The sequence below is a fragment of the Mesoplodon bidens genome (assembly GCF_964165515.1).
Source record: "Mesoplodon bidens genome assembly, contig: HAP1_SCAFFOLD_96, whole genome shotgun sequence".
NCBI classification, from domain to species: domain Eukaryota; kingdom Metazoa; phylum Chordata; class Mammalia; order Artiodactyla; family Ziphiidae; genus Mesoplodon; species Mesoplodon bidens.
This window is the reverse complement of record NW_027671845.1, coordinates 963,779-991,436: the sequence shown is the minus strand read 5'-3', so window position 1 is coordinate 991,436 and position 27,658 is coordinate 963,779. Positions and strand designations below refer to the sequence as shown.

Genomic DNA, 27,658 nt, shown 5'->3' with positions numbered 1-27,658 from the left:
GTCTTTTATAATCTCAAGGTAAGAAGTAATCAGTGTTAAAATCATTCTACTGGAATAACAAAGCACATGATTTTTTTTTCCCTAATAGTGATTGTATTTGTTTGCTAGGGCTGCCATAACAAAAGACCACACTGGCTACTAGGTGGCTTAAACAACAAAAATATATTTTCTCATAGTTCTAGAGGCTAGAAGTCCAAGATCAAAGTATCAAGTTTAGTTTCTTTGAGGTCTCTCTCCTTTGACGGCTACCTTCTCGCTGTGTCCTCACATGGTTGCCCCTCAGTCTGTGCATGTCTGTGTTCTAATATTCCCCCCTTATAAAGATACAAGTCATATTGGATTAGAGTCCATCCATATGATCATTTTACCTTAATTTTCTCTTCCAAAGCAGTATTTCCAAGTAGAAGTTAAGCTTACTGTACAAGCAATCAGGTATTTAATAAGAGGCATTGCTATGGAGACAAAAAAACAATGGTTAATAATTGAGGCAAATTTCATATCAGTTTTTGAGTTCTGAGGGTAGACAGTTGAGAAGATCTCTAAATGTCAGGGTTAAAGCATCTTTTGTAGTTTGAATGTCCATCAGATGTTCAGGTAAACTTTCTGAGTGGTCCATATAGCAACAGGAACGAAGAAGACTGTCTAAACATGAGCTGCTGTGGAGATTTCTCTGAAGTTTATATTAAGATGTCTACCTTCAGTATGCAGGACTTCAGAAAAAAAGGCAGTTTTAGTTTCAATTATTCCAAGTCAAATGGGTGGGAGAAAATTTGGAAACATTAGTTTGGAGAGTTGTAGTCAGGTAGTGGAGGAAACTAGAAAAATTCAGGATACAGCCCAGTTTTCAGGTAATTAACAAAACTTCAAGGAAAATTAATAGCACTAGAATCTAATATCCACAATATGTATTTTGGTTTCTATCGAAAGATAATTTTTCTCTCTAAAATCACCCTCATTTCTATCAAAGATAGCCAAATTAAGACAAATTTGTTTGCAAAATAAGTCTAGATTCAATAAACTTGGTCTTATTTATATAAGTATAGCAAGGATTGTGACTGACCATATAGGCTTATTTTTATTTTTTGCTTTTATTAAGAGAATTTATTGCCTCTCTCTCCTCCCAATAGCTCAAACATGAAGAAGCAACATCAGAGGAAGACAGACAAATGGCTCTTTGAGTTTGTCCTGCTTGGCATTGGTGAAGGAAGAGGCAGCTTTCTCAAAGTTTTTATCTGCTTAATTGGATGTAGTAGAGAAAGGGAACAAGGAAAGTCAGAGGATAAGTGAACAGGCTCTGCACCTACCAAGGATGTGTTATCCTCCTAATCGTCCCAGTAGGAATATTCCATTCATGTTCTTTGATCTGATCCTTGCATTGGAAGACACTTCTTTTTTTAATCTCTTTTTTTTTAAATTTAATTTTAATTTTATATTGAAGTATAGTTGATTTACAACTAATGTTGAATTAGTTTCAGGTGTACAGCAAAATGATTCAGTTATATATATACACATATCCATTCTTTTTCAGATTCTTTTGCCATATAGGTTACTACAGAATATTGAGTAGAGTTCCCTTTGCTATACAGTAGGGTCTTGTTGATTATCTATTTTATATATAGTAGTGTGTATATGTGAATCCAAACTCCTAATTTATCCCTCCCCATACCTTTTCCCTTTAGTAACCATAAGTTTGTTTTTTAAGTCTGTGAGTCTGTTTCTCTTTTGTAATTAAGTTCATTTGTATCATTTTTTCAGATTCCACAGATAAGTGATATCATATGATATTTGTCTTTCTCTGAATGACTTCACTTAGTATGATAATCTCTATGTCAATTCATGTTACTGCAAATGGCATTATTTCATTCATTTTTATGGCTGGGTAATATTCCATTGTATATATGTACCACATCTTCTTTATCCATTCATCTGTCAATGGACATTTAAATTGCTTTCATATCCTGGTTATTGTGAATAGTGCTGCACTGAACACTGGGGTGCATGTATCTTTTGGAAGTATAATTTTCTCCAGATACATGCCTAAGAGTAGGATTGCTGGATCATATGGTAGTTCTATTTTTAGTTTTTTAAGGAATCCCATAATATTCTCCATAGTGGTTGAACCAATTTACATTCCCACCAACAGTGTAGGAGGACTCCTTTTCTCCACACCCTCTCCAACATTTTTGTAGTCTACAGTTTGTAGACGTTTTGATGATGGTTACTCTGACTGGTGTGAGGTGATACCTCATTGTAGTTTTGATTTGCATTTCTCTAATAATTAGCGATGTGTGGCAGATTTTCATGTGCTTTTTGCCCATCAGTATGTCTTCTTTGGAGAAATGTCTGTTTAGATCTTCTGTCCATTTTTTGATTGGGTTGTTTGCTTTTTTGATATTGAGCTGCATGAGCTATTTGTATACTTTGGAGATTATTCCATTGTCAGTCTCATCATTTGCAAATATTTTCTCCCATTCTGTAGGTTGTCTTTTTGTTTTGTTTATGGTTTCCTTTGCTGTGCAAAAGCTTTTAAGTTTTATTAGGTCCCATTTGTTTATTTTAGTTTTTGTTTTCTTTCCTCTAGGAGGTGGATCCAAAAAGATATTGCTGCTGTGAAAGAGTGTTCTGCCTGGATTTTCCTCTAAGAGTTTTATAATATCCAGTCTTACATTTAGGTCTTTAATGCATTTTGAGTTTATTTTTGTCTGTGGTGTTAGAAAATTGTTCTAATTTCATTTTTTTACATGTAGCTGTCCAGTTTTCCCAGTACCACTTATTGAAGAGACTGTCTTTTCTCCATTGTATAGTCCTGCCTCCTTTGTCATAGATTAATTGACCATAGTTGTGTGGGTTTATTTCTGGGTTTTCTATTCTGTTCCATTGATCTATATTTCTGTTTTTGTGCAAGTACCATACTGATTACTGTAGCTTTGTAATATAGTCTGAAGACAGTGAGCCTGATTCCTCCAACTCCATTTTTGCTTTCATAGTGTGCTTTGGCTATTTGGGGGTTTGTGTTTCTGTACAAATTTTAAAATTTTCTGTTCCAGTTCTGTGAAAAATGCCATTGGTGGGGGCTTCCCTGGCGGTCCGGTGGTTGGGACTTCACCTTCCAATGAGGAGGATGCAGGTTCGATCCCTGGTCAGGGAGTTGGGATCCCACATGCAATGCAACCAAAAAAAAAAAAAAAACAAAATAACAAAAACAAAAACATAAAACAGAAGCAATATTGTAACAAATTCAATAAAGACTTTAAAAATGGTCCACATGAAAAAAATCTTAAAATAAAAATTCCACTGGTCATTTAATAGGGATTGCATTGAATCTGTAGATTGCCTTAAGTAGTATAGTCATTTTGACAGTATTGATTCTTCCAATCCAAGCACATGGTATATCTCTCCATCTGTTTGTGTCACTTTCGATTTCTTTCATCAGCATCTTAGAGTTTTCAGAGTACAGGTCTTTTGTCTCCTTAGATAGATTTATTCATAGGTATTTTTTCTTTTTGATGTGATGGTAAATGGGATTCCTTCCATAATTTCTCTTTCTGATCTTTTGTTTTTAGTGTATAGGAATGAAAGAGATTTCTGTGTATTAATTTTGTATTCTGTGACTTTACTGAATTCATTGATGTGGTGTATCACACTGATTGATATGAGCCTGTGAGCCATGGCCGCTGAGCCTGCGCGTCCGGAGCCTGTGCTCCGCAACGGGAGAGGCCACAACAGTGAGAGGCCCGCGTACCACGAAAAAAAAATCATAAAATGGGGCTTTCCTGGTGGCACAGTGTTTAAGAATCTGCCTGCCAGTGCAGGGGACATGGGTTCAAGCCCTGGTCCAGGAAGATCCCACATGCCGCAGAGCAACTAAGCCCACACGCCACAACTACTGAGCCTGCGTTCTAGAGCCATTGAGCCACAACTACTAAAGCCCACGAGCCACAACTACTGAAGCCCATGCACCTAGAGCCCATGCTCTACAACAAGAGAAGCCACTGCAATGAGAAGCCCACGCACCACAACAAAGAGTAGCTGCCATTCGCTGCAACTAGAGAAAGCCCACACACAGCAACAAAGACCCAATGCAGCCAAAAATAAATAAAATAAATAAATTTATTTTTAAAATCATAAAATATTATAACCATCTTCTTCAGTTTACTTAGTCCCATGTAATTAATTCTTGTTTTGTTTGATCTTTTGTTAGAAGTTTTATGAAACCACCAATTTCTCCATTAGGGTTTTGTAAATTCTTACTCAGTTCAGTGTAATGATTTGAAATTCATCAGAAACTTGTGTTCTAGAATACTTGTTAGATCCTTTTCCATGAATTTCTCTGAACATGAAACACATTTTCAGGAAGCTTTTGTAAAAGCATCTGAGTAAAACCATTGTCTAAGTAATAAAAGACAAATATCCATTACTAAAAATTTGATTCATTCTAATGGAATTGACAAGAAAATTTATCTCTGTGACACAAAACATTTAAGATAATAACTAGAATTATGACTGATAACATTATACTAGGACATATCCAATTTTAGGAATTTCATATACTTTCGAGAACATTTATATTAATAACATTCACCCTTATGATATAACCTAGGGTTTATGATCATTTATTTAGCAATGCTTCCCATGTAAGTAACATACCAAATAAGCCTAATGAGTTTCATAGCTCTCTTTTCTAATAAGATAAAACAAATCTTTTAAGGTGTTCCAAGGGGCCTCTGGAAAACCTGAACGTTATTTCCAGGTCAATAAGACTTCATTTAGAATTTGACTTGGGGGAAAATCTACTTTTTCAAAAATAAAAATGTTTTAAAACACTTTGTCAAATATGATCATATGTCACTGTGAATTAATATTTAGTTATCAATTTCATCAAAGTGACAAAGATTCACATGTAAATACAGATAGTTAAATAGTGTAAAAAGACTTAGCTCTTTTAATATTGAAAGCACTCAGTTTTTCTTCAAAATTATCAAAGACTCATAAAGACAAAATGTACAATATTTGTTTTGCCAGACAGATTACATTAAATGTAAAAAAAAGTCTTTGTTTACAATTTCTCATTAAGAGCAGACCAATAATTAAGAAAATTTTGCAAAAAGAGAGAAAAAACAAATTTTAATTTTCTACCAGCTTACTTTGGATATTAAAACTCAATCACTTTATTAAATTCATTCCAATCTTAGACCTGACTACACATAAAATTCCTTTCTAAAGATTCCTCTTTAACAAACCTCTTACAACTTTCTCTGTCCATTTTGATTTGTCCCTTGTTCTCTTTCCCATTTAGAAGTTACCAGCTTTAGGACAAAACTCACTTAACAAAGTTTTTACATTAACAAAAACATCTCCATACCGTACACTTTTTCTTACCCCCAAATATATTCTAATTTCCTTATAATTCCTAGTAGCTTTAACCACATCTATTATTTACAATTCTTAATCCTTTGAAGCTTTAATTTTTTTGTAAAGATAAAGTTAAAAATTATTAACTGTGTAAGTATTTTGTGGCTTGGCAAACTTATAAATACATTTCATAATTTCTAGAAACATATTCTACTTCATAGTACAAGCTTTTAATGAAGCACAAGACATGTCTACTAATAGAACCAAACATATTTAGTGTGTAATAAGAGGTCAAAAGTAGGTAAACTTAGACTCGTTCAGCAATTAATATTTCAGTATTTTGTCTTAGTTGGAAATGATCTAGACATTCAATTCATTTAATTTAACTTAGCAAAACTCTAAGGGTACAATTTATCAAAGACATTTAGAAAACTATTTAAGTTGACATAGCAAAAACAATTATTGCTAAAAAAAGTTTACCTAAAAGAATTCTTATCTTATGTCTATTTAATTAATTTGTTCTTAACAATCCCTCAGATTACTCATGACAATTTCATAAGATGTTAAAGTAGTGTTAGCCATCATCTTAAATTATTATTATTATTACTTTTTTCTGAGAAATTTTGTAAAAGAGATAACATGAGCTTATTTGACTTTTAGTAAAACTACATAGCATAAAGCTATTATACTTAATGCTGATAACTCTTAAGATATGTCTGTATTAATTAAACCATTAAACCTGAACTAGATTTTACTTACCAAAAATTATCCTAGATCATGTGAATTTGAAAAATATTTGTATTCGTTTTTGTTATATTTTTGAGACTTTTTATATTGCTTGTTGGAATAAATTAAGTTTACTCACTCAGATAGCTACAGTCTTTTATTATTTATGGAGAAGACTTTTAAGTCTTCTTGCCCTTTAAGTGTACTTGCCCTTGATCAACAATTTTAAGGAGACTGTGATTTAGAGTTTGAGCAAGAGAGGGTTTTTCTGGTGGTTTTTGTTTAAAAAAAAAACCTCTTTCCTTTTTTTTCTTTAAATTTTAGTTTCAGGTTCTAACAATTGAGATAATCTGGGCTCAGTCTCAGGCAATGTGGCTGTGTTTACATTTCAAAGACATGGTAAGATTTATAACTTTAAGGGACAGAGAAAAAAGTGTAAATTTTCTTCTGTGAGTTTTGGAGTGTATTTTTCTATTATCATAAGTTTCAGGGTAATTATTATTTTAAAAACTTTTTCTTCTTAAGTACAGGGCAATTTTGCTCCAATTATCCTCAACTTTTATAATATCTACAAGAATTTGAGAGGAATAGGTTTCAGGGTTGGTGAAGATAAATGGGCCTTGACTTGTTCCTAAGTTGCATTTCTGGTTTTGTAGAGATTTGGAAGACAAAGATAATTGTTTCTATTAGCTCTTGAATATTGGCTTCCAACTGATCTTTTCCTAATTATTTGTAGGAGGGCCTAAGGAATTGCTGAGGAGATGGGGCAATTTTTAAAATTTTTCTTAAAAAGGGGAATTCATGTTGGATCTTTAATTTCTGTTATTTCATCTTCATAACGATTCCCTAAGGCTAGCTGTTATACATGATTTTTCCTTTCAATTTGATCCTTCCATAAATACCAATATGACAGCTGTTTATGATGAGAGCTCTCAAAAAGGGAATCTTTTAAATACAGCAAATTTAAAGGATCCATCATCTGGCCATTGAGGAGTAAGACCTTTCATTAATTTCAAATAGTGACTCAAATCAGTAAGCCTTTTTATGGAACGACCCAGAGGTAACTTTTCAGGCTTAGAATAAATCCTTACCATGGATGAAATAAGCATACTTTCAGATGGAGAGGGCACGGATGATATAGCCCCTATAATGTGAAAATTCATTTCCAAGGATAATCTAAGAAAGCAAAGGCCTTCATTGCACAGGCAGTAAGGGTGGTATAATGCAAACTGTGTCCCTGGTCTCTCCTGGGAATTTGAGGCACCTCTGATCCCAAACCTACTAATCTGTGACATCAGGCATATGCTGCTGGAATGGGACTTTTCCAACACTAACAAGGCAATGAAGGTTGAAACAACAAAGGCCCCTTATGGACTGGGTCCTCCTCTGACAGCTGGCACAACAAGACTAGAGTGTGCTGTTTATGACTTTGTGTCTCAGAACCCCAGTCAATTCAACTGGTTACCAGATGCACCCCAGTAAATACACCATCCAGATGGTGGAGACCAGAGAGAATATTCTCACTGGACAAAAAGCCAAACTCTCAGGACACAGAAAAATACAGAAGGAAAAATCTCATCCAGTTTTTATATAGAGGACTGACAGCAAAGTTTGTCTTAATAGGCACTGGACTGGAGAGAGCTGGTAACTCACCAGTCTGTGAGGCTGTCTCAAACAGCAGGCTTATAGGGCCTATGCCTGTATTCTGCCCTATGGTTCTTTCTTCTTATGAAACATGACTCAGGAGACAGAGACAAAGAAAAACAGTGACTGTCTCTGGGAGGAAAGGATTAAGAAAAAGTGAGATGAGATTACTCATTTCCAAAAACCAGATTTTCTATGTCACGAGGATCTTGCTCCATAAGTATTTTCTTCTGCTAATCTAAATTTAGAGATAGAGAAAAGGAGACTCTTAAGCACTTTCCCTCCCACCAGACCTTACAGGCCTGGGAAGTTGAGGAGATAAGAAATTTTACCTTCTGCTGGCCTTTGTCATGTGTCCTAGGATCTCTCAGCTGCAGCAGTCTTGTGGTGGGAAGCAGGGTTTAGCCAGCCTCCTGGTTGTCTTGTCAGCTGTTGAGGAGGAAGAAATGTCCCTGCCAACCTTCTTGAGTTAAAGAAGTCACAAGGTTTATACAGCCTTCTTGACCCTGCATTCCCTATCTCTGGTGCTAATGATGTCTTTCTACCTCCTGGTACAGGGAGGGCACCATTCACATGAGATACTAATTTCCTGCTTTCATGGAGACAGATAGGAAGGTCAGTGTGTCTCTCTTGCATCAGTCATTTCTTCAGTAACTTTAATTCAAAGTAATATTCCACTGAGGCGTATTTTGGAGCATCCTGCCCTGGGCACCAACAAAGTCAAATGGTTTAGAGAGAAAGCAAGTCCCTTTGTCAGCAGTGACCTGTGCTCATGGTGATTGTTATTCCATCTCCACAATACCATTGGTCTGGGTGCTCAAGAAACAGAGCTGTGAAAACATGGCTCCTGTCTCTTATAATTTATAGTACCAATGTTTCAAAGAAAAAATTTTATTTAGTGCCTCCTTTGTGTTAGACAATAATGCTGGTATATTTTCAAGATATACAAATAATAGAAAGAGACATGTATGGTACTTGAATTGTAGTGAGACATTAAAATTCCCCCCCCCAAAATCTTTTTCTTTATACTTATAAGGAAAAAAAATGTAGATTCATTTTGGATAAGATAAAGAAAATTTATGAAGTGATAAATCTAACCTAAGAAAGTAGAAAAGAACACAGTACACAAGCTCTGAGCATTCTACTCACAGAAAATATTGTCCTGTTCTTTTGCAATATGGACTTGTTCCCCTGTCCCTATGTCTGTCTCTTCCCCTCTCTGTTTCTGCCCCTCTTCTCTCTCTCCCTCACACATACACACATTCACTCCCCTACAAAAAAACCCATTGACTAAATGCTAATTGGCAGGCACTGTGCTCAAACTGAGGCTACAGTGGTGAGTTAAAAACAGAGATAATTTTTCCATCCTCATCAAACGTATATTCCAAGATGGAGAAAGTAAATACTAACCAAAGAGTCACACAACCATAATATTGCAACCACAACGAACAACCATAACCACTGAGTTAAGCTAAGCAAGCCACTATTGTCAGCTTTCTCTCAACCCTCAGTAGAGTGTGTTCCACTTAAAGGCCTTGAGTAAGTCACTATTCTGTTGAGAAAATCCAGGAAATTTCTCAGTCTTCCACATCTGAAATTATGCAGTTTGGAATGTCAGGAACAAGAGTGAGGGGGAAGGTCATTCAGAACTGCAACTAACCAGTTGCTCTCTTTCTGACTGCTGCAATAACCTCCTGGTCTATCCTGTGTTTACTCCCATTCCTCTGGCCTGTTCACAGAGCTGCCAAAGTGGTCCCTTAAAATTTAAGCCTGATTGTGCCACTCTATACTCAAAATCATCCAGTGAATTCAATTTAATTACAATAAATCCAAAGTTCTCACCAAGGCCTCAAAGTCCTTTTTGATCTGTTCTCCCCTTCTCCCATGTCTCTCTTGGCCTCATTCCTACCACTCTCCCCCTTGTTTTCTGTAATCCAGCCAAACTTGCTTCTTCTCCAGCTTTTACTAAAACACTACTGAGTAGACAAACAATTTAATTTAAATTGGGCAAAAAATTTAATAAGACACTTAACCAAAGAAGATACAGGAATGGTAAATAAGCAACATTTTAAAATGTTCAGCATTATCAGTCATCAAAGAAAAATTAAAACCACAATGCAAATAACTTCACATCTACTAGAATGACTAAAATTAAACAGATCGATAGCATCAAATGTTAGTAAGGATGGAGAACAACCAGAAGTCTCATACGTTCCTGAAGAAAACGTGAAATGATGTACTACTTTGGAAAACAGTTCGGCATTAATACAACCCCCTAATTTCACCCCCTAGGAATTTAAATGAGAAAAATATGTCCACACAAAATTTGTACATGAACGTTCATAGAAACAACTTTATTCATGATTGTGAAACTGAGTAGGATCCTGTGGGGCCTTCCCAGTGACAGACTCCCAGTGTTCCCTGCTTCTTGTTTGTAGAGCAAAGCTTTAGTCTCCTAGGCCTCCCTTGATTTCCAGAGAGCAGTTAATGATTACAGAACTGACAAAATTCAGAAACAAAGGAAAAGCAGTCAAGCAAGAAAAGTAACAATAGATTGAAAAACAGTGTTGTCTATATCCCTTTCTCCTCAAGGGATATAGATAACAGTCTGACACATATCCTTGATGTGGTGCTCCAAGGACAATGGTGCTTCAAGGACAAAGGACAACCCTCTCTGAAAAAGTGTCAGCGTTACATCCTTTATCAGACCCTTAATTGCCCTCCCCACCATGTTGTGATGGTTATGAAATTCCTGAGCCCAGCTGGGCGATGAGACCTGTCCCAAATAAGAAAAGGCATCTTCCCTGTCCCACTGCCACCCTATAGAAGGAAAGTATATGTGCCTCGACCAATTAGTAAACGAAATTTTCACCTTGGAGCATTCCTTTGTTTTCTGGCTATAAAAACTGATCAATAGAACATGTTTGGGGTCCACTCCCCCAGACTACTAGGAAGTCAGCCTGCTGTTCTGGCAGAGACACTTTCCTCTAATAAATTCTATCTTCTTTACATTCTGCCTTGTGCCTGGAAATTCTTTTCCAACCCACGTATGGACCACGACACTTGAGCGTTTTTTGTAGACACTAAGGCTCTCCACCTGATGGAGGATTTGACTACATGCTGATCACAAGCATGTAGGTCCCAGACTGGTTGGAACAAGAAGGCTGATGATTAAGGTTCCCAAAATATCATCCTGTCACCTCTCCACCAACTAATCAAAAGAATGTCCATGAACTGATAATTCACCCTGAGACCCTCACTCCTAATGTTGTCTTTAGAAACACTTGCCCAAAAGTCTTCAGGGAGTTTGGGTCTTTTGAGCATTAGCTGCTTGTTATCCTTGCTTCGCATCCTGCAAATAAACACTGTACTTTCCTTCACCACAACTGGTATCGGTAGATTGGCTTTGCTCTGCATTGGGTGAGTGAATCTGTGTTTGGTTTGGCAATAATTTGGGCAACCATGAAGGGGCCACCATCCCTAGTGGGCATCTCAACCATAGCACACTGGCCCCTGACCAGTGGCAGCTCATGGATACTACTCAGCAGCTGCTTGAGCACCTTTGTCTCAGAGATGGCCCTGAACACTTGCCACTGACCAGGCATCATTGGCCCATGGCACTTTTGATTTCTGTGGCAAAGGGAAAAAGACACATGCTTTGCTGGCTGAGATTTCTCTAGTAAGTAGTGGAACTAGTGTGTGATAATACCAGGGTATTCATTCTCTTAGCCATTTGGGTCTGTCAGTGGCTAACCATTTCTTGGGATTTTCCCTTTTGGGCTGAGGAGTTTGAAACCCTGAGAGACTACATTTGTTTGTTTGTTTGAGATTTTAAGATTACCAGCCATAAACAACTGAGAATGGGTAATCAGAGCTCTGTTTCATCTTATATTCCCTATGGTGTATTTTGCAGAATCCGGAAATTCTTAGCTCTTAGTTTCATGGGCTCATACCCATGAAAAGGAGAAGGTGATATTTTTCTAAAATCATGTGGTCACAGTATTCTTTAGGCTCTGGAGAATAATGACCCAGAAGGGGCACTTTTTGACATTCTAAAACTTGTTTTTGCGAATGAAAAAGCTGGCTTGTTAAAAGTATCTCTTCACTATTTTGACCAGAAGGAAACAAATCTTACTAGGAGGAACTTACATTTTTCTCCCTGTGCCTTTGAAATGTAAATATTCTACCCTGGGCTCTAATGTACTCTCACTCACTCTTGTCTATACCATCGCCAATTCCTGAGACTGAGGGGGGAAAAAAAGGGAGAAGAGTACTTTTTAAACTCAGGCAGGAAAACTGTGAGATCTCTGTTTGTCTGGAATGTATGTATGTCCATGTGTACATTATAAATATATCTCTTTTCCTTTGGATGGTATTATCAAAGTTAGTTTGTAAATGAGCTCTATTTAATTGACTTAAAGGAAATTAAGCACTTACAGAAATTCTCAGAAATGTAAAAGAAACTAACTTGAATGAATTTCAGATTCATGTGATCTGAAAAATATTCAATATTAAATTTGGGATAATGGCTGACTTGGTCTAATGTCTCATAAAGTTTTCTTGGGTAATCTAAACATAATTTTTGAGAACAAGTGAATAAAATAGAGGTAAATGAGACAAGAGTTTTTAGGTGAACTCTGGGAATAATTATGTTTTAGGAATGTCTACTTAAAAATAGCTTTTCTGGACGTTTTAGTAACTTGAAATTTTAGAGTTTAACTAAATTAAGCTAAATGATGAGAATTCATTGAATATCGAGGTCTTTTCCAAATAAAATAATATACTGAAATATTAATTACTAAACATTGGCTTCCTTTTACAGAGAAAGTAAAGATATTTAAGACTATTTTTTTTTTTTTTTTGCGTTATGCGGGCCTCTCACTGCTGTGGCCTCTCCCGTTGCAGAGCACAGGCTCCGGACACGCAGGCTCAGCGGCCATGGCCCACGGGCCCAGCCGCTCCGCGGCATGTGGGATCTTCCCGGAGCGGGGCACGAACCCGTGTCCCCTGCATCGGCAGGCGGACTCTCAACCACTGCGCCACCAGGGAAGCCCAAGACTATTAATAAATATGTTTGGTGTCACACTGAGTCATTTTCCATAAGAAAGCACTTATTTTTAGAAATTATAAATAGCATTTATTTGTAAATTTGCCAATCTACAGAATGCTAATGTAAAGAACAGCTCATAATTGCTTACTTCTTAATTTTCACTAGGAATTTAGGTTTTTAAGACTTGAGAATTCTAATTAAATATGTAATTAAAGCCACTAGAAATAATGAGAACATTTTAGTATACAGGGTAATAGGATGTGTGTTTTCATTAAAAGAAGGTATGAAGAATAGGAATTTATTTTGTTAAAGAAAAAGGAAGTAATTTTGTCTTAAAGCTGGTTATTTCTAAACAGGAAATAAAATAAAGGGCAAGTTAATATGAATATAGAAAGTTGTAGATTTCTGGGGAAAAAGTAATCTTTAGAAAGAAATTCTATGTGTTGTCAGGACTCACTAAGATTAGAATGAATTTAATTGAGTAAATGAATTTTAAGCTTAAAAGTAAAGTGGTACAAAAACTTAAAATTTTTTTCTCTCTCTGTTAAGAGAAAAAAGTTTTCTTGGAATATTGATTTGCTTTTGATTACAGATGGTAAATTTTCTTTACCTTTTAAATAATCTGTTATAACTTTCTGTACTTGCTTTTAAAATCTTTCATTGTAACTTTGGTTAAATGGATAAGCATTGTTTCACAGTGATCTGTAATCCTATTTGACCAAGTGTCTTGAAACTTTTTAACATTTTGGATAAACTTCTCAAGGATAGAATCCTAATTAAAGATATTTTGACCTCTAGATAGCTTTGGGATGTTTCAGAGGACCCCTAAGTCATCTCAAAGAGAGATATTAAACTAATTAGGATTATTTGGTATGTTATGGGAGGCACTGTCAATTGATTAGAGATAAATGTATCTCCAACCTTCTTAGATTATACATTTAGATTATACTAAATATCATTAACATAGATATTCTTATGTTATATGAAATTAAATAAAATTTCTAAAATTTGAATATGTCAAATTTGTATGCTACAGAAGTAAACAAATTTTTTTTTTGTCAATTGCATTTTAACCAGCTCTTTATTTTTTATTTATTTATTTTTTTAACTCTTAAAATGTTTAATATGCCTCGGTTTACCTTTTAACACCAGTTATTTACAATAAATTACAGAACATCTGTTTGAACAATGGAATATAACACAGATGTTACAAACAAAAATGTGTATGATGAAACCTTTATCCCTTCACTTCTGAGGGTTTGCACAGTTTTAGGGCCTAGAGGATGGTGATCAGAACAAAGCCACTGCTTCACAGGTCTGAAACCTGAAGGGAGAGATGGTTACTGAACAAAATACACAACTACACACATAGAAACAAATTCTGATAAAAGCCACGGAGGGAACTTCCACTGTAATGAAAGAACAAAAACAGGGGGTTCCAGTTTAGACCAGGGATCAGAAAAGGCTTTTCTGAATCCATGACACTAAGACAAGCCTCCAAAGAGGAGAGGGCATCACCCAGGCAAGGGGGGCTGGAGTTGGAAAGCCTGAGAAGAGGTCACATAGCCGGCGGGGCCAGGGTGCCGACCGTGGGAAAGGGCGGGACCTGAGGCTAAGAACTCGTCCCCAGCACAGTGGGAAGGTTTCCGGAGGGAAAGGACAGGATCCTTCCTTTCCAGAGTGACCGCTCGGAGGGTTCTGTGCAGGGAACAGATGGGGACAGGAGCCTGTGGTCCCCGGCCTGGTGGGAGAGCTGAGTGGGAAGGTGAGCAGGGAGAGAGTCAACACGTATATTTCTGCAACAGAAGAACTGGGATCATATCGTACGTGCTGTTTTGTGATCAGCCTGTTTCTACCTGTCACCCTGGGCACATCGCTCCTTGATAACTTCCCTTAATTTCCTTTAACTAGAAAAAAAATGTGGCCACTTTTATACCAAAATGTTCAGAGTGGTCATATCTGGGCTGATATAATTGCAGGCAATTTTTATTTTCTCTTTATACTTTTCTGTATTTTCCAGAAGTGCACAATGAATGCACGCTACTTTAATAACCTGGGGAAGCCTGGGGGAAGGTACGACACAAAGGTATGATTTGCTTGTGTCTTGTGAAAGTAACTCTAAATCCTATTTAGAAAGGTATAGTTTATCTTTTGGCAGGGCTGAAATTAATTTGAAAATCAAAAAAAAGAAAAAAAAAGAGGGGGAAAAGGCAAAGGCTGCTACACCCACAGTCATTGTTAAGACAGTTTCCTGTTACAGGACTGACATTCCTCAACTCAAGTGTTTCTTTTTTCCTCCTGCTCTTATTAATATTTCAGGGCAGTGACAACCCTGAACACTAGTCCCCTTTCCAGAGGAAGAGGAGGAAACATACGAGTCACCTGAATCCCTGCATCTCCCTCATAAGCAAAGCCCCGGCCTTAGAGTGAGACCACCCGAGGCCACCTGTCACCAGGATGAAGGGATGGCAGCCTCGCATCGGCGCCCCTCAGGGTCACCCCCTGGCCCTTTCCTGATAACGGACAGCAAGGCAGAGCTGTGCGTCTGTCTGTTCCAGTGCCTGAGACTTGAGGGACAGTTTAGTGGACCAGCGCCCGGAATCCTCTCTGCAAAGCTTGCGTTTCCCACCATCACTGCTCCTGCCGAATGAGGGGCACAGCCCCATGGCCACGCGGGGCCTCCAGGGCACAGGGGGGGTGCACTCGCGGGTCCAGCCCCGAGAGGGGCGGCCAACCATGGGCCTACGAGTTAGGAACAATGGACCCCGGGACTCTCCTGCAGGTCCAGTGGTTAAGACTGCGCGCTTCCAGTGCAGGGAACAGGGGTTCGATCCCCGGTCGGGGAAGTTCCACATACTGTGCAGTGCAGCCAAAAAGAAAAAAAGAAGAAACAACGGAGGCTGGCGGTCTGACCAGGGTCGGCTCAAACCCGGAGGCAAGAACCAGGGTTCCTGCAGGAGGACAGCTGATCAGACGGGGACGAGGGGAGATGGCATCACCGCCGACACAGTGTGACACGTCCACAGAGCCCCGGCGTGAGCTTGTCCGGGGGAAGCGGGGCTGGGCAAGCGCGGCCGGGGTGGGGGGTGGGGGCGAGAGGAGGGGCCAAGTCTCCGAGGAGGAAGCCCCTCCGTGGGCACCGTAACCAGCTCTTTAACTGTGTCTTTTTAAGTCTTTTTATCATTCATAGATGCTTTTGCAAAAATGCTTCATCTTCAGGAAGATTCATACTGAAGACTTTCTGACAAGTGCAGGTTTCTGATAACTTTCAAATCATACCGTTGAATTGGGTAAGAAATTAAAGAATTCTAATGGAAATTCCGATGGTTTCATAAAGGTTAAGGCTGCGAACTGTAAACAGCTCAAATGTTCATCATCAAGTGAATGAGTAATTCACATCAGCAATAAAGGGGAATGAAATATTAATATACATAACATGGATGAATCTCAAAACATGCTGAGTGAAAGAAAACAGGAACCAAATACACACTGTTAGATTCTATTTATGTAAATTTGAGAATGGGAAAACTATAGTCACTGAAAGCAAATCATCATATCACTTTTGTAGGAAGGTGAGGGTTGACCACAAAGGAGCCTAAGGAAACTTTCTGGGTAATGGAAATTTTCTGTATCATGATTGTGGTAGTGATTACACAACTGTATATATTTGTCAAAATTTATCTAACTGTGCTATACACTTAACATGAGTGCTATTAGTTGTATGTAAATTGTACCCCAATAGGGGTGATTAAAAGGAAATATATATTATGTATGACATATAAATATATGTTTACATATATTACATATATATCATGACAATAGAATAAAATATGTTCTTAGTGATTAAATTGCCATTTAGCCAACATCCAGAATGCCAAACATCCTTATTTTTTTCTTGTTTTTCCTTTCTCTAACCTTTCAAAAAGCATCATTTTTAATAGTCACATCAACATTGCTGATTAGATTTGCAGTAATTTGAAAACACAGAAGACATTCCTTTTAAAAATATAAACAAGCTTCTTTCATCTGCTCTCTAGATCTTTTTATTCTTATGCCACATTCTTTACACCAGTTGACCAATTGAGTTAGGCACTCATTTACTTTTTCACAAATCTTTGTTGGGTTTCTGCTAGTTCTGCATTAGGGACTATTAAGGAGGAAAACCACTGACACAAAATGGTTTCATTTGTGCTGAAGCCCACGATACCACGCATATATTTAATACCTAACCTACTTGCAATTTCGACCTTCACCAGAAATGTTATCTTAATTCTGAAATCTGGAATTTTCTGGTCAGCACCAATGTGGTAATCTATCACAGGGGCCCTCTCCATCTCCCCCAACCCAAGAAGAAGAGGCAATCTGCAAGATAAAACTCAAGGCTTCCTTCCCTACAAAGAGAAGATAGTACTGGTCCCAAATAACCTTTTTTTCTTTTGCTAATGACTTTCTTGCCCACCCTCCTTTCTATAAAAACCTTCCACTCTGTATAACTTCTCAAAGTGCCCTTCTATTTACTAGATGAGATGCTGCCCAATTCATAAAGCATCAAATAAGGCCAATCAGATTTTCAAATTTACTCAGTTGAATTTTGTTTTTTAACAAGACATGATCTTAAACAAGATAAACATTGCCCCTGTTTTCATCTCAGGTGGCCTCAGCCTGCAGCTGCTTGAAGCAGGATTTTGGTTCCTGGCCAGAGATTGAAGTCAGGCCGGGGCAGTGAAAGCACTAAATCCTAGCCACTAGACCACCAGGGACTAGTGGCCAGTGACAAGGTCCTGGCCTGTCTGCTGTGTAGAAATGAATTTCCACAGAGATGGAAAGTAGTGAAACAAGTAAAGTGCTTATTAGGAGGACAAAGAATACATGTGGATAGACACATGGGCGGGCTCAGAGAGAGAGTTGCGCTCGCATGGTAGTTTGAATCACTTTTATGGGGAATTTCTTCCAGGTTTCCTTTGACCAATCATCTTGCTTTGCCTGGTTCTGAGTCCATATTTGGTATACCTCAGGGTCCTCCCGTGTTCATGTGCATCTCTTAGCCAAGATGGATTCTAGCGAATAGGCCTATGGGTAGTTGACATCACTTACTATGGGGTGGTGCCCTCTCCCTTTTTGACCTCCAAGGAACCCTTCTGCACATGTGTAGCTGGGAAGGTCTCCTTGACTATGAGAATGAGGAACATCTAGTCTTTTATCTCGTATCTGGGCAGGGCACAGCCTCCTTTCTCGATTGCCCTGTTATTGATATTTTGGAGGGAATGAACTCCTGCTGCTTACCCTGGGGCCCATCTATCTCCTGCCTCACTTTCACAGAACTCACAATCTGCTGTGAGAGACAGTCAGAATATGAGCACACACACACAAATAATTTTAAAGCCCGATAGATTTGAAGTCAATAGAAAAGACATTGAGGGCTTCCCTGGTGGCACAGTGGTTAAGAATCCGCCTGCCAGTGCAGGGGACACGGGTTCAAGCCCTGGTCCAGGAAGATCCCACATGTCGTGGAGCAACTAAGTCCGCGAGCCACAACTACTGAGCCCGCATGTTGCAACTACTGAAGCCCATGAGCCTAGAGCCCGTGCTGCGCAACAAGAGGAGCCACCACAATGAGAAGCCCTCACACCGCAACGAAGAGAATCCCCTGCTTGCCGCAACTAGAGAAAGCCCACGCGCAGCAACGAAAACCCAATGCAGCCATAAATAAATAAATAAATAAATAATAAATTAAAAAAAAAAAAGACATTGAAAAAGAAATGGGCCTCCTTTTGATAAGGAAGTCAGAGGTTTCTCTGTAACTTCTTTTGAGAACAATAAGCCATGTCTTTTCCTTCTTCTACATTTTCTCTCCCCACTGCTGACCCCAACAAAATGCTGCAGACAGAATTTGCACTCAATAGATTACCTTTTAAATTGATGTAAAAGTATAAAGTATATTTATGTGCATTAAAGTATGGAAGGGCATACATTTGGAGCATAAAAGCTCAGTACCTGCTGGAAATATCACATAATTGATGAATATAAAACTAATTATATAGTAGGGAAATTAAAAAGAAATTTCAGGCTGTGTAGAGACTAAATTAAGAGAACAATATCATATATAATAGCTGAATATTTTGGCATTTGAAATTGGAATTTAAAAAATAGATAAGAGAGGAAGAAATAGGAGTCTTAATTAATAACTGAAGGACAAAGGGGGGATAGGTAGCTTATTTAGCTTATTTCTGCCTTTTTAGTTGCAGAAAATATCAGTTTTGAAACCAGATATGGTTGCCATGTATTAGTTCTGCACAAAGTGCTAGGATGAGTTTCCCCACACCCACCGTTTGGGGATAGTGCTTTACTCATAACTCATCTTTCATGCATTTGCCTAAATTCTTGTGGAATACAGCTGGACTTGCAGCTCATAAATGTGACCTTTGGATGTGTTTTAAACACTACTGAACTCCATTTTAATTTTACATAGTAAAGCCTCTGGGCTCTATTTACTCTTTCATTATATAACATTCATTTATCTTATGAAAAACGCTGTGATTCACTGTTGGTCTAGCATTTTTTTTTTCACTTATTTGGATGATTTTTAGAATCCAAACTGTATTGTTATTTACCTTGGAAAACAGAAACACTTTCGGGAGTCAGTTCTCTGAGTCCCAAACCCCTCACCTGACACCCTCTCGTGGTGCTGTGCCCTGGGGGGAGGACGCAGCAGGATCTGCAGGTGGAGAGGCCTAGAGAGCTGAGGGTATTATGTGTCTGGTTTATCGCCAAGATTAGTCAAGCCCCAAATTATAGTGTTGAGGGAGAAAGTTTTCACGTAATGAGGTATGGGGAAATCATTTAGGCTTATACATGGTTCAGTCTAAACTTTGTGTGAACTGAAAGAGCCTGTCAGCACACACAGCACATCTGCTTTAACCATTAAGGAAAAGAAATGTCTGATTCAAAAAGAAGGATAAGTGACTCCCTTCTTACGATGCCCATGTTCACACCCTCTCGAAGACGAGGCTCCTTTCCCACGTGCCAGGACCCTACTGTCTCACTAGACATGTCCTCAATCTGTCTCTTTTGAAATCTTTAAGGAATAGACCCCTGTCATGTTGGATGTATGTTCTTTGTTCTGATAAAGTATAAGACTACCATGCTTCAGTGGAGAAGTTCCTTAGAGCCTTTTGAGGGGCTGCCTCCCAGATTATAGCCCTCAGCTTGGCTCAAATAAAACGATTTTCTGTTCCTATTATAAATTCTTTATTATTTCCCTCCACAGTGTGTTATTCCTTATGAAGTCCAGCTGTTCTAGGCTGACACCAAGCCACCCTGAAGCAGCCATCGTGTCTTCATTGCCTCTCTCACATCTGGGTCCTTGAAGGTTGCTGAGATCACACTTGCTTGTCTGTGTCCATGGAACCCAAGGCAGAGCCCAGGTCCTCCCACCAGGGCCCTGGATTCTGGTACCAAACCCAGGAGAAGGTGTGCTCTAGTTATATCAGCCTCACCTGGCACCAAGGCCAAGATCGTCATGTGTTTTTTCCCAGACTTCTTCTGTGGGAAAGGGTTTTGGGACATTTTGTTTTCCCTAGTTCACCCTAGAGAGATGCAAGGAGGAAGTCTGATGCAGACTTTCCAGCTTACAAACATCTGAGGGCTGTGTCTCAGGTCAGGATCAATGTTCCCTTTTCCATGGGCATTCAAGTCAGTGAGGCAGCCTGACTTGAGGGCCAGGACTCTGCCTCTGTAGTCCTGGAGGTGATGGCTGAGGGCTGGGGACAGGGGCGCTGCAGTTCTGCCCAAGGGGAATTAAAGGCCAGAAAGCCCTGGTTTCTGCAGGAGTCTGATAATTGTCTGGAATGTATGCCAGTTAATTTCTTTATCCTATTTATTCATTATTGTTATTTCTCATTGTACTTTGGGACTCAATTTTTTATTGTTATAGAAATCCAATGTTTTCAAAGATTCTCCCTCAAGGATTCTACTGTTAACATTTTTCATTAAGAGAAATGCCTGTCTATTCCAATCTTTCTTTCCCTCCATTATTTACTGTGTCTTTTCTAGGTCTTGTCCTTGTCTCCTGGGCCACAGTCAGTAATGTCTCCACTTATGTATTCTGAGTGTGTGATCATTTGGTCCAAGGGATTCTGCTGAATGAAGTATAAATTCTGATATCTTTCTCTTGCAAACTTTCAAAACCTACAAATAAAATGAAGATATGGGCAATACAAAATGAAAATATGATTTTCCATTCTTATTAATATCTATCCCTATATTTCAATAGAATTCAATTATTGGCCCCTGGTGACTATATTTTTCAAAAGAATTCCCTAAATAATTACCAGTAATTCACTACTCCAATGTAATGTAGAAGATATTCTTAGTGTATTCTTCAAATTCAAGTTCCCTATATCAAATTGAGCTCCTATATTCCCTCTGAATAATAAAACTAAGATATGTTTGCTAAAGATTGTTGAAAAACAACATTTTAGCTTGACATGGACAGTACAAATATAGTATCACTAAGGGTGAAAATTTAGTATATGTCCTGTGGACTACCAATTTCATGTTCCACAATCACAGTCGAACCGTTTAAATACAGAATTATTTCCTAATTCTCTATTATATAAATCTCATTATAAATAACAAGCATTTTAAAAGCTTTAAATTTTTAACTATAGCTCATTAATTTGTACCTTTTCTCCTCTATCAACAAAAATTGACTTTCATGGTTAACTCAGTTAAAAAATACAACAGCACAATAGGAAAGAAGTAAAATATCTCCATTGCCTACAATATATAATAATATATATAAATATGCTGATGAAAAAAACGTGGGTCTGCTCTCCCATGTGCAGTAAAGCAAATCTACTGACACCAGGTTATGGCGAAGGAAAGTGCAGCGTTTATTGCAGGTGCCAGGCAGGGAGTTCAGGTCAGCTAGTGCTCAAAACACCTGAATCCCCTTTCCTGATGGGTTTCATGAAAGCATTTTTAAATACCAGGTGAGAGAGGGGAATCACAGGGTATGTGATCAGCTCCTGCACAATTCTTTGGTTGATGTGAGGTAACAGAGCAGTGTCACAGTGGTTAACATTATCAATCCTCAGGCTCCAGTAAAAGTTCTCCTACTTAAAACAGTTTTAAAAGTTAATAAAAATAAACATTAACTGAGTAGAGGGAAGGTATCCTCAATTTCAGAACAGTGTAAAGTCAGCAAATATCACAACTGGTGCACCCCTTGAAGAGACTGACCTTGACTGGTTGCAATTTTTAAGAAAACACATTTGGGTAAAATTAACTCTGCACTTAAAAAAATTGACTCACAGGTTTTAGGTTTTCTAAATGCTCTAAAAGTACTTATTTTTCCTTTCCAAGAAGGGACTTTCAACCTCCCCCAAAGTAAAAGGGCAGTGCCTCTTGTATTGCTTTCTCTCGCTGAACACACTGAAGAAAAATTGCATCATGTTGGTGTCTATCTGAATAATGTGCTCAGGGCTCTCCCTGAGTCATTGCGTGGTTCTCATTTGCACGTGGGAGCCAATGGGTCTAAGTGCAGGCCACCACAAGATGTGCCACTATGGCATGTGGATTATTTTGAGCTGAAAACAATCAGGCCCAAAAGACTCAGGAAGAGCCTTTGAACTTCCCCCTTACTGCCTAAAATAATTTAAGACAGGAGGCCTGTCCCAGGAAGAAGCTATCACTAGAGATAAATGTAGTATAATATTAGGTGTGGTAGAACAGGAGGAACATTGAAAAGCCCATTTGATCAAAATCCTCTCTGTGGGGCTTCCCTGGTGGCGCAGTGGTTGAGAGCCCGCCTACCGATGCCGGGGACACGGGTTCGTGCCCCGGTCTGGGAAGATCCTACGTGCCGCGGAGCGGCTGGGCCCATGAGCCATGGCTGCTGGGCCTGTGCGTCCGGAGCCTGTGCTCCGCAAGGGGAGAGGCCACAACAGTGAGAAGCACGCGTACCGCAAAAAAAAAAAATTCTCTCTGTGGCTCATTGTCTTTGGATGGATCAGCAAACATTTGTTTACCAAACATTAACTCTTTTTAACTTCCTGTGAATTACCTTACTTCCCCTTGAAATTTCAGACCCATACCTCCTTCTGATGCTGAAATTTGGCCTCTGTGCACTGGTATGGAATCGAATTCGGGGGCAGAGTTTGGGTGAAGTAGAAAAGAATAGGTTTATTGTGTTGCCAGGCAAAGGGGGACATAGCAGGCTAATGCCCTCAAAACTGTGTGTCCCAACCTGGGGGGATTTGGTGAGGAGTTTTATAGCAATGGTTCAAGGTCAGGGTTGCTGATAAGGGTTATGGTGTGTTCAGGGCCTGCAATCCTTTAATCTGGCCTCAGGTGGTCTCCTGATGAGCTTCTATGCTTCTCAAGGTTATCAAACTGTGACCTTCTCTCTAGAATGAAGGATGCTTCATCAAGTAGTTAACATCTTCCATTTGTTGGGGGTTTTAGTTCTGTAGAAGAGCTCAGTTATTGGTATATGTTTCCCTTGAGGCAGAACCAGGATCTTGTCCCAAAGCTGCACTATTGTTTCTTGACAGTTCCTCCCTTGTCTCTGCAGCCCCTCCCTTCCCTGATTAGCAACTATTTGACCCTACCCTTTGGAATTCAGGGAAGGTTGTGGAGGCTGAAGCCTAGTCCCTGCAAACAAGAAATGGGGGACACAGAAAGACTTTAGTGCCCAGGAGCCCCACAGGGTCCTGCTCAGTTTCACTTCTCTTTAGTCAAGAATATATATGTCACCTTGTCTTGCTGTCTTTGGAATTCTTCATACTTACGTGAATTCCCCATGTGCACATAATAATTTAATTTTCTGTTGTTAATCTGCCTTATGTCATTTTCATTGCCAGCCAAAGAGCTAATGTTACCCAAAAACCTGGGTTTGCCTCTTGGTGGGTGTCAAGCTGAAAGGCACAACAAAAACAAAGATTGGGAGAAGAAAGGATTTGTTACTTGCAGCAAGTAAAGAGAACACCGGGGGTCTTTCCCAAAGCAGTGTCTTCCTGAACAGCAAAATTGGGGAATTTTTAAGCTAAGGGTATATGCATATTCATGAAGGGGTTTGGGTGGTCCACAGAGTCCAAGCTTTAGTGGACTGAAGTCATGAGGGTCAGAAAAGGTCAATATCATCATTCCTTATGTTCCCAGTTGATCAGGCTAATCTTTACCATTGAAAGAGAACTGGAAGTCTTTACAATTATCTTTGTTATTGTTACTTCTTTTACCTGAAAACAGTCCTTTGATTCTGCATTATTTTGTTCCCTTAAGATCATTAATTACTGAGACCCTTTCAACGGCAAGCATCCTGGCCAGGCTTACATTGCAAAATGGCTTAGGCCAAAAATGACTCCTAGATATACATATTATTAAACTTTTGTTTTATTTTCTCCTGTTAATCAGTCTCACGTCAATTTAATTCTTAGACCAGCTAAAAGTGTTACCTGAAACACTTCTTTTGTTGAGCCAAAAGACACAACCAAGCCAAAGGGCAGGAGAAGGAAGGCTTTATTACTTGCAGCAAGTAAGGAGAACACCAGGGATTTTCCCAAAACGGTGGCTCCTTGAACAGCCAAATTGGGAAAGTTTTAAACTGTCAACTGAAAAAAAAAAAGCACAAACTGAGAGTTGTGAGTTAAGTTTTATTTGGGGCAAAATGAGGACTATAGCCAAGGAAACAGCCTCTCAGATAGCTCTGAGGAACTGCTCGAAAGAGTTAGGGGGAAGGTCAGCATGTATGTGATTTTGGTGACGGGGGACACATGGAATCAGGGACACATTTTGGCAGAAATTTGCTGCTAGTCACGAAATGGTGGCTGCTAGTCACAAGGAGCAGATGTCTCCATTAATGATTTTAGTGCTTTTCTAGATATGAGAAGATAAAAGAAACTGGGCTCATAAAATCTTCTGAAAATATCTAACTATCTGAAGGCCTGTTCTGCTGGGTTTTCCCAGAGCATAGACTGCCTCATTCCTGATCTCTGTCCTGAATTCCATTCAGGGTGTGTTGAAGGTTGTGAAACAAAATTTATATTTTATGGCAAGACAAGAGAAATTTAAACATAAATTCTTCTCTGCCCTTTGGTCTCCTCTCTCCCCACACTGTGCATTGTGCATCTGCATTATACATTGACCAAACCTCCCCCATAGGCAGGGACACTTGCTCAACCATAAAGAGCAACATTCTCCTAACATCAACAAGACAACTCCCTCCTTAAGAGATAACATTTCTTCTTGACCTTGTAAGGGGTTACATGACCAGCAGGATGGCACTTAGATCTGAATTATGTAAACGTTCAATAAAATGTCATTTGATGTACAGCCCTGTCTCAAAAAAAACTTATATACCTCCCTGGGTTTCTAATGGGCAGAACAGTTTTCAGAGTTTTCTGAGATGCTCTTCCCAGGTTATAATCCTCAAATTTAGCTCAAAGAAAAATTTCCAGTTCTCTTTTAGATCAAGTGATTACTTTTTTGTCAAGGTCAGAGACTACAGTGGCTAGTGACTTCATTCTTATAGAACCAGATGGTAAGGGACAATTTTATTTCACAAGATCATTAATTACTGAGACCTGTTCAAGAGCAAGCATCATGACCAGGCTGAGATCACAAATGATTTAGGCTTAAAATGGCTTCTCTTATGTCAAAAAGTTATATTTGATTCTTTTTCTTTGGGGACCCCCTACTGCATTTGCCTACAGAAGGGCAGAGGAAAAGTTCTTCCTCTCTGACAGTCTTCATGACTGCCTGGAGAAACAATGATGGACTCAGGAGTTCTTCTCAGCCTCGATGTGCACAGAAATCTTTATGCCTATGGTAAAGGGGCATGGAAAGGAGAGGGTTCTCAATGTGTAGAAGTTCAGATGCTTTCAAAGGCAGGCAATGTGCCCTGCATTATAATGCCTGTTGGGCAGGAAGAAAGTTTCCTGTACCCTTCTAGATTTTTCTGGTTAGTCTAGGAATTAAATTGACATGAGACAGATTAAGATTAAGAGGAGAAAATCAAACAAAATTTAATAATATGTATACATGGAAGAGACCCAGGAGAACTCAGTAAATCTCCCAAATGGCTGAAATCCTCACCTTAAATACCACTTTCAACTAAAGACAAACATGTTGGGTGTAGTGGTTTGGGACTTCAAAGGGGAGGAAGGCAATTCTTCCTCGGACCTCATACATGAAGTCACCATACCTCAAGGGGAAATTCAGCTTGCACTGCAACTTCAACTAAACAACAGTTCTTCGTGTAACACTGCTGGATATTGGAAGATACACAGGCCCCTCGGCCGACCGAAGGCATTCCTTCATTGAGGCAGTTCGCTAGCCGCAGAACACCCTGCTTTAAAAAGTTGATTCAGTTTAGGGCACAGTGGGTAGCTTGTGTCTCTTTTACTTGTTAGAAAACACACGTATTTAGGCTGCGTGTCAATCTAGACATGGCGTCTATAGCGAAAAGCCTGGTTTTCCCATTTTGAAAGCTCCATTCTTGCAGCCGGAAAAAACCTGAAAAACACTGTTGTTGCCATGTTTCTAGTCCCTGCAGGCATGGCTCTGAGAAAAAAAAGAGTTTTCTCGAAAGAAAGAGGGTGCTTCCAGGTCCTGGGTGGGAGCTCTTCCTGCCCTGCTCTAGAGCTAAGGGGAATCTCAACAGGGGTCCTAGCCTCAACGTAAGGTCTTGATTTGCCATCCAGAAGGGTAGGCGTGAAGCAGGTTCCCTGAGGCCTTAGTCGCAGTTCTGCACTCGTTTAACGGCAGTAAGTGTCTAGAGACTCGTGGCCCCGTCGCGTCAGCGCCAGTTTCAGGACAAGAACTCTGAGGACCCGCCGGCTCCCCTGGGCTTGCTGGGCCACACTCAGACCCGTAGGCCCTTCAGGGTGCCCCAGGGTAGGCCGAGGGAAGGGTAACACACTGCAGTCTACCTTGGGGGAGCTAGATGTTGACGTTCCAACTACCAGGTTTTTTTTTTTTTTTTGCAAAAACCCCTAAATATCCTGAGCCCTCCCTTACCTCTTCAGAACAGTCCCTCAGAGCTATCTGAGAGGCTGTCTCCTGACTTGTCCTCAGTACGTTCTCCAAATAAAACATAATTCTCAACTTCTAGGTTGTGCATTTTTTTTCAGTCAACATTTAATTGTATGGCTCACGTAGGTACTATGCCTAGATGTAATGGGATGAGCTGTAAATTATTAAAACTAGATAAATTCTGTCAGCTCTACCACTAGCTGAGATCAGGCTTTCTTCTCTGGATACTTCTGTCATAGACCTTGGCAGATATGGGGTCTGTGTTGGTCTTAAAATTCTTCTTAGAATTGTGGGGACTCATTCATTCTTTCAACAAATTTTACTGCTTATATTCTATGTGTCAGTTACAGTGCTGGATCTTGAAATACAGAAGTCAACACACGAAAATACAAGGATAAAACACATTTTCTACCATATTAACTTTTTTCATTCATTAATTCATCCTTAAGTCATTCAACACGCATCTTCTTATTGAATACTGATGAGGGATCAAATGCTATGCTAAACACTGAGTATATAACTGCAAATGAGATGGATAGGCCCTGATTTTGATGTCACTACTATCTTTTGTTGTGCCATATAGTGAGACAGCTTCATTATTCCCTTTACCGTAAGTTTTGGGTTTTTTGCGGTACGCGGGCCTCTCACTGTTGTGGCCTCTCCCATTGCGGAGCACAGGCTCTGGACGCGCAGGCTCAGCGGCCATGGCTCATGGGCCCAGCCGCTCCGTGGTATGTGGGATCTTTCCAGACGGGGGCACAAACCCGTGTCCCCTGCATCGGCAGGCAGACTCTCAACCACTGCGCCACCAGGGAAGCCCTACCCTAAGTTTTTATCACAAATTGCTAATGA

The 27,658-nt window shown here is 39.3% G+C and overlaps 1 long non-coding RNA gene and 1 pseudogene across 9 annotated transcripts in view; both read right to left on the bottom strand.

Annotated features, from left to right (window-relative positions):
• The window catches only part of LOC308610914 (centrosomal protein of 78 kDa-like), a 558,473-nt pseudogene that overhangs the window by 298,839 nt on the left and 231,976 nt on the right, over window positions 1–27,658 (bottom strand). The window lies entirely within an intron of this gene.
• The window catches only part of LOC308610932, a 95,101-nt gene that overhangs the window by 11,321 nt on the left and 56,122 nt on the right, over window positions 1–27,658 (bottom strand). For 3 of the 8 annotated variants that reach the window (XR_014014705.1, XR_014014706.1, XR_014014707.1), the window contains exons 3-4: window positions 8,055–8,151; window positions 369–452 (exon numbers count right to left, since the gene is read on the bottom strand). This is a non-coding gene — a long non-coding RNA (uncharacterized lncRNA). Of the gene's footprint in view, window positions 1–355; window positions 453–7,169; window positions 7,255–8,054; window positions 8,186–27,658 lie in introns of those variants that run through there. The other 5 variants (XR_014014701.1, XR_014014704.1, XR_014014702.1 and 2 more) reach the window with 5 other exon arrangements.